Source organism: Vicugna pacos, chromosome 22 (assembly GCF_048564905.1).
Source record: "Vicugna pacos chromosome 22, VicPac4, whole genome shotgun sequence".
NCBI lineage: Eukaryota > Metazoa > Chordata > Mammalia > Artiodactyla > Camelidae > Vicugna > Vicugna pacos.
In genome coordinates this window covers 7,789,476-7,803,416 of record NC_133008.1, presented here as the reverse complement: position 1 = coordinate 7,803,416, position 13,941 = coordinate 7,789,476, and the positions used below count along the sequence as shown (strand labels likewise).

The 13,941-nt window shown below is 51.3% G+C and overlaps 1 protein-coding gene across 1 annotated transcript in view; it reads right to left on the bottom strand.

Annotated features, from left to right (window-relative positions):
• Positions 1-13,941, bottom strand: part of COL23A1 (collagen type XXIII alpha 1 chain) — a 296,887-nt gene that overhangs the window by 77,168 nt on the left and 205,778 nt on the right. The window lies entirely within an intron of this gene.

Here is a 13,941-nt window from a genome sequence, read left to right as displayed (position 1 = left end):
ACTGCTGCCCTAGGACTCCTGCAGTGCACACTTAGAGTTTACCGTCTGCCAGGTGTTCTGAGCTCTGTCATGTCAATCCTCCTATAATTTTCACAGCCACCTGACATCTCATTCTGTAGAGGAGGAAACTGGACCCAGAGTGGGCAAGTCTCTGGCTTGAGGTCACACAGCATCAGTGGCAAGGTGAGGATTCGACCAGGTGGTCTGGTGCCAGAGCTCAGGCTCTGAGCCACAGGCTATTCCGCCTCAGGATTAGATGAGATGGGACAGAAGGCCCTCAGCAGTTCTAGTGGAAATGGGCTGGAAATGGCTGAAACCAAAGTCTTTACCACTCCCACCCCCAGTTCTCCATCTGAATTCCCCATCTCTGGGAACAGCATCACCATCCACCCAGCAGCCCCCTGGAATGTGGGTGGATCCATCCCATCGACACTTCCTGGGCACCCACTCCAATACAAGAGGTCAAAGGCCACTGGCTGACCGGGCCTCAGCCCTGTCCTGGCATTTGACGTGCATTACTGTGGACCAAACAGCAACCTCAGGCGGCGGGTCCCATTATCCCCTTTTTACAGATGTAGAGCTGTAGCACCACGAGGTTGAGGAACACACCCCAAATCAGAGTCAGAAGAGAAACAGCCAGAGTCTGCCCCTCCATGTTCCCACCAAGTCCAGTCCCAGCATCTTTCCCTGGGTCGATGGTCACAGCCTCCTCCCTGGCACCCTGTTTCCCCTCATTCTCTACCCCACAGTCAGCACGATCCTTCTAAACCACACATCCTTGCATGCCACTGCCTTTAAAGCCTTGCACAGGCTCCCCCGACCTCTGCCCGCAGCCTGAGCTCTTCGGCCAATGCCCTTCCAGGATGTCCGTCTTTGGCCTGCTCTGCCCACCCCCTGCTTGTCCCGGCCTGCCTTTTGCCAGAACACCTGGCCCCTGAGCTGGGCTGCTTGTGTCTCCAGTGTCCTTTCCCCCATTACTTGCCAGAGTAACTCCTACTCATCCTTCAAGACCCAGCTAACACGTGGGCCCTCCTCTGGGGAGCCTTCCCGGCTGCCCACTCCTGGGCTAGGGGTATTTACTTGCTTCAGGACTTGGTGCACTGGGATGCAACAGTCTGCCCATCTGTCTCTCCCTCTCTTAGACTGTGTGGCCCACAAAGTGGGGACCACATCCAATTTGCCTTGGTCCTCTGAGAGCCTGGCCCTGGCTCAGGCCAAATCCGGCTAAACTGGACTAAGGTGGATGGCCACCAGTGGCCATGCAAAGAGACTCTGGACTCCAGGATGCCCATCAGTGGCTTGTCTCTGAGTCTGATCTTTGCTGGGCATTGGGAAAGGAGAAGACGGGATTTTTTTTTCTCCTTTATAGGCTGAGCACCTGTGCCTGACCCACCTCCGCCCACCAGGGTGGGAAAATGCCCGCTGGCGAACCAAGGGCAAGCTGCCATGGTCTTTCTAGCCGGTGCTGTTGGAAACCACTGAGGACAGATCTAGCCCTAAGAAAACTGCTCTCAGCTGCTCTCCAGGGAGAGCCCTGGGCCCCAGATAATTAGCCGCATGTGTGTGGGAGACAGGCCCGTTTTTTTCCCAAGGATTTATGAGAAAGGGGAGTGTTCTCATTGACCTCCCCTTCAGGAAAGGCCAGGACCACTTGTCGAGTGTTCCATCAACAGCAGAGCACACATGCTCGCGGTGAGCCGCTTGACATCAGCGCACCCGGCATATGGTTCTCGTCTCATACGCATTTTAGCCCTCGTTTTGGGGACTGTATGTGTTTCTGCGGGTCCCTAAACACAGCTCCGAATGGAGCACTTAGAACCCACCCTCATGAAAGCCGTCACTGCTCTTTCTAAACATACTTGGAAGTGGATTCAAAGTTTATTTACAGAAAATTTTTTTTTTTTTAGTAGACAGAAAGAGTGTTTGTGAATTCTTTTTCCCAACCCCTCCCCCTGGGGACCTTGGGAAAAACTCCTTCAGCTCACAGACCTGACACCCTCCGAGGAGGCCGTGAACATGGGAACACAGGCCGTCTGTCCTCTCAGGCGCTTCTCCAGTTCTTCTTTGGTTTATTCACCTGTTATGATGTTTCTCCATCTCGCTTTCTCTTTCTCCCCTTCTACTCGTGTGATCTCACCTCATCCACTCGTCCATGTATCCCTCTGTAGAAACACTACTCACTACAGAGTTTTGAGTGAATGAAAGACTATATTCATCCAGACTATCAAACATCCACCTAACATATTTACTCATCCATTCACCCACAACAGATAACAGACAACAATCAATCTTTGTTCATTCATCCTTTTGATCACTCATCCACCCATCCATCCACTCACCCATCCATCTATCCATCCACTCATCCACCCATCCATACACTCATCCATCCATCTATCCACCCACTCATCCATCCATCCATCATCCATCCACTCATCCATCTATCCACCCATCCATCCACTCACTCACCCATCCATCTATCGATCCATCTGTCCATCCATTCGACATTAACCCACTCTGTGCCAGATCCTGGGGATTACATGTGGTTCTTGTTCTTGAGCAGCTCACAAGGAGCTGGGGGATGACAGACAAACAGCCAATTACAGCACAGTGTGGGAAATGATCTTAGAGAGATGTACAGGTGCTCCAGGGGCGTGGGGAAGGGGCATGGATGCCTGGGGACAGTTCTGGTACAGAAGGGGAGACAGAGCCATCCACAGAAGGAAGACCTGCCTGCCCTCCTTGTCTCCCAGAACCAATGGGGCAGCAGCTTGAGGTGAGTAGACTCAGCTCCTCTAAGGCCTGAAATTCCACCTCTGCCTTGCAAGCATTATCTGTCAGAAATAACCTTGACCGGGCTCCCTCAGGTCTGTCACTCTCTGGTGGCCCCTACAGCAATCCTGCATATCCATTCTGCAGAGGACAAACTGGGCTCAGGAGAGGGCGGATAAGAAACAGGAGAGCGTCCATATCAGAGTTTGAGGTCTGGATGCTGGTCCCTGTCGCCTGCTGCCGCTGTTGTCCAGGGGGTGGCCCTCAGGACAGCACCAGCCGCTGACCTATCTGCTCCCACTCTGAAGGCTTCCAGGGTGCTCGGGACCTGGGCCTGACTGCTTGGAGTCAGGGCTCTCCCTGCACCCCAATGTCCCAGAGCTAACCAGATGCCCCTGGAAGATAAATTGTAATCCCTCTCCGGGAAGCAGGGTGCTCAATGGACTTCCCCAAAACCCAGATATTTCAGCACCTCCCTTCTCCTGGCCCCGGGCCAAGGGAGCTGAGAACAAGGACCTTGCTTGCAGGCCCTGCCTGTTAAATTCCAGGCTCTGGAACCTGCAGAGAGTGGCCGTGGTTCTTTCTACAAGCACTGTGGGAGCTGGACTGACTGACCCTGCCCTGCCCGGGTGAGGATGGTAGGGCAGTCCATCAGTCCCCTCTGGCTGAGGGTTTCTCCATCATCACAGGGAGGGGCTGGGGTCATGTTTCATGCCTCCCTCTTCCACTCAGTTACAAGTCCTGCCTCTGGTCTCCATAATCCCTGTCAAAGAGGCCCTGTCAGCCCCCCTGCCTTCGACCAACTGCAGCAGCCTCCTCTGGGCCTCCCTTCTCACAGGCTTGCTTCTCCCATCCAACCTCTTCCCTGGTCCCCCCATCCAAGGCTCCTTTCTAAACCTGGTTATGCCACTCTTCCCAAAGAGAACAAAATCAAAGCCCATAGCCCCTTCCTTTAGCTCAGAAGCAGGATGGGTTCAAATCCTGCTCTCTCACATATTAGCCACCTGAGCTTGGGTAACTCCATGGTGCTGGACCTCAGTTCCCCCATCTGTAAAATGGACATATGAATACCTTTCTCACAAAGCAATTTTTGTTAGAATTATGGCTGCTACGTAAAGTAAAGCCTTTTCCCAAAACAATGCCTCCGAAAGGAAGGAGTCATCTTTATATTCAAATCTTCAAGGAAGTCTTTCATTTCATGTGGAGCATGTTCAATTGATTTATTCAAAAAAATATAACAGCGAAGTACCGTTTGGTGAAGACACACAACCTAAACCAATCCTAATCAACATTAGGTCTGGATGCTGACAGAGGTAACCCAAGGGATCTATTTAAAAAAAAAGGATCCAAGTAGTTATGGATGGGAGATGGATGTATCCATTTATCTCTACTACTTCCAGAAATGTGAGCTCCAAGGGCAGAGACATCAGGAGAGGAAACATCAGTGATGACATTCAGGAAGCTGGGAAGTAGACAAATAAGAAACTACTGCCTGTGCAGAAACGGGACAGCCAACATTTTAAGGCAACAACGGGGAAACTTCAAGAGCAAACCAACCTGCAAGGCAGAACATCCAAAGACTGGGAATTGGCGGGATCAGGTACCTAACGATCTGGAACCCAGACCAGGGTCTCAAGCTGTGGTCCATGGGCCAAATCTCACTTGACATCTATTTTTGTAAATAAAGCTTTATTAGGACACGGCTATGTCCATTTGTTCATGAACTGTCTATGGCGGCTTCTACGCGCCAAAGGCAGAGCTGAGTAGTTGCAATGGAGATGGTATTGGCCTCTGGTCTGGACAGTTGCCCTTCTTCCAACAGGGCAGCAGCCTAGGGGTTTATTTTCCAGAAAGAGAAAAACAGAGAGTTCCTGGCGCATGCAGGACACCAGGCACAGATGAGGGAGGAGTACCATTTGGTGAAAGTTCACACAGGGAATATGGAGGCCCACAGATCTCTTCTCAACATGGCTCCCTTCCTTCGCTGCCAGGTGGGAGGCGAGAAGTTTCTTCCCAGGGAATCTGATGAGCCGAGGAGAAAGACCCAGCTGGCTCACGCCACTGCGGAGCCACACTGAGCAGCTCCACCTGCGTCTGCGAGCTGCCAGTCTGCTTTTCAGCCTACAGTCTGAAAAACAAGCCAAAGGTGCTGGACATTTCACGGAGACTCTTATGTGAAAGAGACAGGACAAAACACATGGAGAAAAGTAACTCAGAGGAGACAGGCTTTCAAAAACAAAAAAACTTTAAAAAAAACTCCATAATTAATATGCTCAGAGATAATGGTGGCTATTATACCCATGAAACAAGATCAGGATGCTATTAAGAAGGAATAGTCAGAGAATATTTGCACAAACATTCTTTCAGATTAAAAACATGATAGCAAAGATTAAAATTCCATTAGAACTAGAGCTGTGAGAGAAAGTTTGAGGGCGGTCTCCAGGAGAGGAGAGCAAGACAAACTGATGCAGGTAACTGGAAAAAACTGGAAAAAAGAGATAACAAAATCAGTCCAGGAAATCACGATCAGACCGAGGACTGTCCCCCCGCCCCCGCCCCTCCATGGGAAAAAAAAAAAAACCTTCAGAAAGAGAGAACAGAGAAATTTGGAGGAGAAATTGTTTTAAAAATTCAATAAATTTGGAAGAGAAATTGTTAATAAAATTTCAAGAAATTTGGTTTTCTGAGAGTCCAGCTCAGTGGAAAAAAAAAACAAACCAGACCTTGCTAAGGCACTTCATATTGAAATTTCAGAGCACAGGGATTAAAGAGAAGATTCCAAAAATGTCCAAAGAGAAAATATAGCAGGTTTCATGCAAAGGGTTGAAAAAAAGGGAAGGCTTTGGACTTCTAATAGATAATGCCTAAAACTGAACTATCAAGAAGTTGCAGGATATTCATGTTATTTAGAGGAAGGTGATAATTAACAAGAAAATGCCCACTATTTGTCAGGTGCTGTACCAGGAACTGGGATAAAATGGGAGTAAGATACAGGGCCTCCACTATCATTACAGACTAGCAGGGGAGACAGGCAGTGGCCCGATAATGTACCAAATTACAAACTGGTAAGTGCTGTGAAGGAAAAGTACGGGGATCTCTTACAGAATGTGGCAGGTGAACGCGACCTGGTCTGGAGGGTCTGGGTTTCCCTGAGAAACCTATGCTTGAGATGAGGCCAGCCAGATGCCTGGAGCTAACTGGGCAGAGGGGAGGGTGTTCCAGGCAGGAGGAATGGCAGGGGCAAAGGCTCTGCGGTGAGAGGAGGTGGCAGGGCCCCAACCCTCATCAGAATCATCTGAAGGGATCTCAGAACAGATGGCTGGTCTCACCCTCATGAGTCTCTGATTTAGTAAGTTTGGGAATTTGCGATTCAAATAATTCCCAGATGATTTTGATGCTGTTGGTCCAGAACCACAGTTTGAGAAGCCCTGACCTAAATGTCTGCAGAGCCCAATTGTTAAGGAGTTTGTAGTTCATCTTTCAGGCTGGCGGTTCTCGAACAGGAGAATCATCTGGGCACTGGCTGCAAATTTCCAGCTCCCTCTCCCTGCTCCCTGGGCTGCGCAGGGCCTGACAATGTGTGTTGACTCAGATGCCCATGGTCCCAGAGGCCGCTGGAGGGCTGGGAGCCGGGAAATGGGCAGACACCTCTGGCAGTAAAGCGGCAGGGAGGTGACGGGCCTCACCAACCCAGGTCAGGGACTAGCGGTGGAGGGGGCAGGATGGATTTGCGAGGTGGACGGGGCAGGACTGAGGGCTACGCAAAACTGATGTAGGATCCTGGCCAGCCCAGCGGCTCTTGCCTTGGGGGTCCTGCCTGGGCAGGTCACCTAATGTCCCTGAGGCTCGGTTTCCTGGTCTGTAAACCCGGGATCACCGGGCATTTACCTTCTCGGCTTGTGCAGCTTATGTGAGACCCTACAGGCCCGGCTCCTGGGGCCTACCAGGGGCTGAGGCAAGGAACTCACAATCCAGGTTGAGCCCCCAGGGCTGCCTGGGTAAACGACCCGCAGGGAATCAGTGGTCCTCAGAGCAGACGATGGTGCCACACTGGGCCGGGTCCTTCGGGGAGGGCTCTGAGGGCAGAGACAGCCACTGTCAGGAGGGTGGGGTGGGCACACATGCCACAAGCCCAGAAGTGTGGACACATACACTTGGCTTCTCAATTTCAGACAGAGCTGGGACACCTCCATGGTTTTTCATCTCTTAATCCCGTCTGTTATCAGCTGTTGGGAAATAGCCCAGCCCTGTCTCCAAGCTGGCAGAGGCTTCCTCTGAATTCCACGGAGAGAACAAAGGGTTTTGAAGGGGCAACACAGCTGCCCAGACTGGCAGCCCGGGCGGCTGGCTGGGAGGAGGGCATGGGAAAGCCGAGCAAAGACACTTGGCCAGGAGGCTGACCAGCTGGCCTGCCAGGGACCACTCCAGGCCCTGGGCATCGGGGGGCCGGAGGGGGGTGTCTTCTCTTTGAGAAGTGCCCCTGTGTTTAGGAACTCAGGAGGCAGAGTTGGTGGTGTGAAGTTCCTGGCCAAGACCACCCCAGGATGCAAGGTGGGTGGCTGGGTTAGGTCCCCGCTGGGCGACCTCCCACACGCCATAGCTACCCCCTTCCCCGGAGCTTGGAGTGGTCCATGGTCATGTGTGGCTGTCCCAAACCTTCTGATCACCTCCTCACATTTGGATGCTTTCCCATAGTATAAACCCAACTTTCCAACACGGATCACAGACTTCCCCGCTGTCTTGGGGCTAGGGGCAGGTGGGGTTCCAGGGCTCAGACACATCCGACTCGCTCAGAGCTGAGTTAGGCGGAGGCAGAGGCAGGGCTCAGGGCTGCCCATCTGCAGGTTGAGGCAGTGGGAGTCTAAGCCAGCAGCGCTGAGGAGGCCTCCCGATCCGGCGGGCGTGCCCCTGGTAGGCCGGTTCACTCCCAGAAGCTCCTCCTCCTAGGGCTTCATATCCCTTTGTAAGGAAACTCTTTTTCCTTTTTTCTTAAATTAGCTGGAGTGGGTCCTGTTGTCCGCAACCATGAATCCTGACAGACTCCCCCTCCGACTCCCTGGCAGAGTTTCAAACTCTCCTGCCTATAGGCGCGAGCAGGTTACACAGATAAAGGAAAGAGGCTCACTTAGCAAAAATCACAAGACAGGCCTTTTTTGGGTCTAGATTTGATTTTTGACAGAGATGGTTTGACAGAGGCTTTCTTTACTAGGAGAAAAGAGAGGGCAAGCCCCAGAGTAAATGGTGCCTGTTCATCAATTTCAGGGCCAGAGAGACAATAAGGAGTCGTGGGGACTGCGGCACACTGGAGATGACACACCCTGTCTAAAGGGGCAGCTACTATGTGGTTACGGAAGACTGTTTCCCGATCTTTCCATTTTTCAAGAGAAATCAGAAATCAGGATTTTTGATGCGAAATGTCCTATATCTTCAGTTATTTTGAAAACGCAAGGCTGAAAAACCCCAGAAGCTCAACACCTTAAATCTGGGTTTGGCCTGAGGTTGCCACTTTGTGCCCGCAGCCTACAGGATCAAGTTCTAACTCTTTATGACACATTTAAAGTTCTCTGCACAAACCCAGACTCATTTCCTCCTGCCTTCTCCTTTTCTCCCCTCCCCCACCTCTGCAGGCCCAGACTCCTTACCCTCTGCCCCTTTCCTTTCCTTATTCCACGACCTGGCAAAATGCCTGTGCATCCTCTAAGATCACCCCAATGGTCGATCCTTTGTGAAATGCATCCCCATCTCTTGGATTCCAGTATCCAGGTCCTGGGGCTCCCACAGTCCCCTCTATTATCCTTCCACCCTGCTTCTCACCCCGTGAGAACCACCAGAGCGTCTGTGACCCCAGCCCGGTGCCAGGAGCACATCCCTATTTGGAGAGAGTCTTGGCGGGAGACTGGCCCTCTGGGGAGGTGGGGTTCTCCCCGGGTCTCAGAGGGCATCCATCCTAGTGAAACGGGGCATGTTGGGTCCAGTTTAGGGAACCCCACGTGGCGAGGGTAGACCTGCCTGCTTCTTCCTGCCTCAGTGACCTGGGGCTTTACAAAACTCGGTGGGGACCGTGAAGGTAGCCACAGGGCAGCTGGCCTCACTGTCCAATGAGTAAGCCCCGCTTCCGGATGTTGGAAACATCCACGCACCTTCAGGTAGAGGTTTTCCCTTTCTCCTTCGGGGAGGAGCTGGGCGAGCACTTGGTCTTGTCCACGTCCTCCATTCCACGCCCCCAGGCTGCAGCCTCAGCCGGCTTGCCCCTTCTCCGCCTCCCTCTCTAGCTGCAGGGTTCGCCTTCCTCCTGGCCTCCTGAGTCGGGTGGTGACTTACTTCAGTTCACCCAGCTTGACCCAGGCTCACTTCACATCCGTTAAGCTCCTACTTGGCGCCTGAGTGGAAGCAGGCTCTCTCCCGGGGCCGTGCTCTTAACTACGACTTCCGACACCCAGAGCCCTCTGCTCTCCCCACCCCAGAGGCAGCCAGATGGTACGGAGAGCGTCCACAGGGAAGTCAGACGGACCCACTCAGTATGAGCGCCCCCCGGGACAGTGACACCTCAGCTGCTCACTCTGAGCCAAATTTCTGTGACATTGGGAGGCGCAAGGAGATAAGAAAGGCCAATCAAGCAACCAGATGTGCCCCGGGCACAGAGGGGCTGTCCCCCAGCCCCAGCCTGTGCAACTCACACCCCGCAGCGTGGTGCGGCAGCTTAGGTCCAGAGGCAGCGAGTCACGCAAAACCGCGCCGGGCTGAAGTCCTCCTGGGAGATCCTGAGGAAGGTGTCCTGCAGCATCCGGCCCCGTAAGGAGACAGGGCAGCAGAATGCTCCTCCCAGAGCTGGTGGCTCCCGCATGTGCACCGACACCAGATAAAACGGTCGCTTGTGTCTAGTGGAGACCATGTATTTAAGCCCTAGATGATTCCTTGGGACCATATGGAACAAATCCAACCACCCCTCACAAAGGCTCGTGATTGACAGGCAAAGCCACAAGCCAATTCTGCATCTCTAGGAGACGAGCGTTCCTCAACCTTCTAGTCCTGCCCCATCTGATAGCATCCTTCCCTCTACACCGGGGTGCCTGGAACTGAGTCCTCAGGTCAAGCTTCAGACTGGAGCAGGATAATCCCCTCCCTTGTTGAAGATATTATGCTCCTGTTATCACAGCCTCAGATCCTGCCCTGACGTGCAGGCAGTCGAAGACATGATGAGTTTCTCATCCAAGCCTTTATTTTGCCCCTCTCCGGGCCTCAGCTTGGCCATATGCACCGGGCTGCCCTGTTTCCGTCCAGCCGGTCTGGTAGGGGGTGGTATGAGCGGGAAGGCGCTGGCTGTGGGAGTCAGTCCCTAGGCGTCCCTGGTGTGCAGTGGGGATGCATTTTCACTGACTCACAGGCAACTCCACATGTTTGGGGGAAGACAAGAGGTATACGATTTAAATACCAAAGATATGCTCACTTATGCGCTGGAGTGAACATGAGCGGGGACGTGAGTCCGCCTGATCCTCAATGGGCCTCGGCTCCCATGGGCCTCGTGAGGGGTGAGAACCTCCAGCTGAGCTTCTGGAGTTTGGTGGCTAAGTACTTTCTAGTACTTGAAGGCTCCTGCACGCAAGCCCAAGCTGGTTTTCTTCCCCCTCCCAGCGCTGGAGCAAACACCAGCTCTGCGGGGTTCTAGAGAGAGGGCAAATTTGGCATCTTCTGGGTGACCTGAGGGATTTTCAGGAGCAGTATGAGCTACACAAGATTTTGTTTTGACTTCTGTAATCACTTCAGAATAAAAATCCCATCTAAAATGTGACTTTGTAAAATGACAAATGAACTTTTATAAAACAGAAACAGACTCACAGACATAGTAAACAATCTTATGGTTACCAGGGGGAAGAGGGTGGGAAGGGACGCACTGGGAGTTCAATATTTGCAAATATTAATTAGTGTATATAAAATAGATAAACAACAAGTTTCTACTGTATAGCACAGGGAACTGTATTCAATATCTTATAGTAACCTAGAATGAAAAAGAATGTGAAAACGAATATATGTATGGCAGCAACATTATTCTGTACACCAGAAACTGACACATTGTAACTGACTATATTTCAATTAAAAAAAAAGTTCAACCTGCTGTCTCATTGCATTGTGTGTTCACTTGCTGAAGTCTGGGTGGAGCGAAGCTGCCAAACCCTGCAGGTAGCCCCAGGTGCTTCAGCCAGTGGGACGCAGGAAAAGGAGTATCACTTAACCTAGAGCAATGATCTGTGCCTCTGCCCAGGGAACCCGGAGACGTGGAGGGAGCCCCGTGCCCCTGCTCAGACTGCCCTTGCCAAGCTGGACAGACCTGGCTGGCATGGCCAGGAATACAGAGACCTGGTGCATCCTGGGAGGCTACCTGCACACCAGTGGAGACCAGGATGCGTGAGACCAGGAGAAACAGGCTCAGGGGAACAAGCACAGGAGAGATGGTTTGGCCCAGGGAAAAGAGCGCTTGCTGCTAGAGATTCTACAAAGTGAGCTGTCACCTGACAGCTCTTCATCCCAGACCTGCCAGAGCTCCAGGTGAGAGACGCTGTTCTCAGTGCAAATGTTTCTTCGTTTCGGGTCATGGGGGAAGCAGAGTGATACCCAGCAGCCCTCAGCCGAAGCTGCTCAGCAAAGAAGTCAGAGAACCTCCACCCGGACAGTCCCCGGCCAATCGAAGGGCCCTGCTGACGGAGTCCTCAGGACAGAGGTGCATCCCCATGGCCACTGTGTCCCGTTGTGTGACCTTGGACGGGCCCTTCACCCCCCAGTGCTGCAGATGCCTTGTCCGCAAAGCAGGATCTACTACAAGAGGCTGATGTGAGTGGCAAGGAGAAAACCCACACACAGAGCCAGCACGTGGAGGGGATGGAACGGGTTTTTGGGAACACTAATTTATTTTAATAAAAAGATGGCTGTGATATGCCAATAATTCTCAATTCATTCTTTTGCAAGCCCCCCTTTCTATTTCTATGTATTCCTATTAAATAAGAAGCCAGATTTAATGTACGACATAGAGGCTGCCAGTAGTACTTGTAGGCGGAAATGATTAAAACAGAGGAGAATAATAGAGACAGATTCCAGGCTTAAAGAAAGATGAAAGCTCTCAGATTGCAAAGGGCCCCAGAACACCAGATAGAGTTAAGAAGGAATCACTATCTCGCATGACTGGGAAATGATGCTGTAAACCTGAAATTGACACAATGTAACTGACTATACTTCAGTTAAAAAAAAAAAAGAAGAAAGAACCCCTATCTCAACATGTTACAGTGAAACTGAAGACTCTCAGACACAGAGAGGTCAAAAAGTCTCAGGAGAGCACAGCCTGCGATAAAGGAGCCAGATGCAGATCGACACCACTGTTACCAGCAGCAGCGCTGCCTGCAAGACAAGGTAGCAGTCGTTTTGAGAACTAACGTGAGGATGGAGGCTCTAAGTCCTGAACTTTGAACTTTGACTTTTACATCCAGTCAACTTGCATCCGCCTGAGAGGAGACGGCCAGGACATTCTCACACGCAGAAGGCCCTAGACGGTCTGCCACACAGAGACCCATGTGGGAAACTGTCCTGGAGAAATAATTCAGACAAGAGAAGAGACAAACCCAGGAGATGCCCCGAGACACACGATCCAGGGGTGGTCAGATTCCCAAGTGCCCCCTTCCCTGTCCTAATTAGCTAAGACCGAGAAAAAAAGAGAGACAGCACATCCCTAATAACGTGATGGGAACCGGGCGAAGGGGACCCCAGGGACGCGAGGACACGGTGCAGTTCCTGCCTGGACAGAAGCACGTACAGATAACAACTTTATTTATAAAAAGAAAGGATGAACAAAGCAACACAGGAAAAGCAGAGACAAGCTGGAGCCATAAACTTCTCAGTAAAAAGGCTGAGACAGTTGATTGGATAAAACACAAAATCCAGTTAAGGCTTTTCACAGGACAGACAACGAAGCCATAAATCAAAGTAATGAAGAGGCGAAGGGGGTGCGGACGGGGCAGACGTGACATTTTTTGGAGCTGGATGTGGTCCATGGGGGTTCAGTCCGCAATGCCTGTCTATCTTGGCACATGTCTGAATTTTTTCCATCACAAAATGCTTTTCTCCTAAAAGCGTGTTTTTGACCAAGATTTCTCTCTTTTCCGAAAGTCCAAGACAGCTGTAAATTGCTCATTTTTACACGGGGCCCATCGCCTGAACGTTCAGAAATGGTTAAACAGAAACGAGTTTCGAGGACTTGGTACGACTGGGGGGTGAGAGAACATCACCATTGCCTCTGGAAATGGCCCAATCTTCTCTTTAGAAAGATCATTATAAAGTGTCGGAGATGAAAGGAAAATTGTGTTTAAGTTGATCTTTTAAAATTAAACATAAATATCTACGTACATTTAAAGATCATACATATATGTCCATTTCCATTTACGGACCCTCACTCGAGCCGCCAAATGGGAACCCGGAAGCTGTCAACAAGAACGCTAGTAATGGTTGCCTCTAGGGGGTAGATCACATAAGGGGCCTTTTTATTATTTTCTTTCCCCCATGAAAAGATCATGTGTCCCGAGCTGCATTTGTGTAGTGACAGCTAACGTGTTTTCCCGTCATTATTAATCAGAGCCACACGCAGTGGCGGGTCAGCGCCTCTGACGGCTGTGGACAGGCAGACTTCCACGCGGGCGGATAGCGCTCCAGCTGAAAGCCAAGACACCGAGGGTCGGGCGGGCCTGAGAGGCCGACCCCTCGCCAGGCATGATTTTTCATCCATTTTTGAAATAGCAAAAATCATTGGTGGCTCCCATTACAACCTTTGGGGATCTGAGAAGGGGCCGTGAGTCCACCTGCAGCGGGTGGTGGCCCTGCTCACGTCCCCTCTTGCTCCTCTGTGGCCTCGCTGTCCACTGGGGGCACTTGGAGCACCACCCAGAGAGGTTTCTGTGACGATGGACATGTTTGCTGAGCCGTCCCACGTGGAAGCTGAAAGCCACATGTTGGCTATTGAATAGCTGAAACGTGACCAGCCCAGCGCAAGAACTGAATTTTTTTTAAAGTTAATTTGTTTTAATGTGCCACTGTTGACTTTTTGGGGGGGGAGTAATTAGGTATATATATATATATATTTTTTTTTTTTTTAAATGGAGGTACTGGGGATTGGACCCAGAACCTTGTGCATAC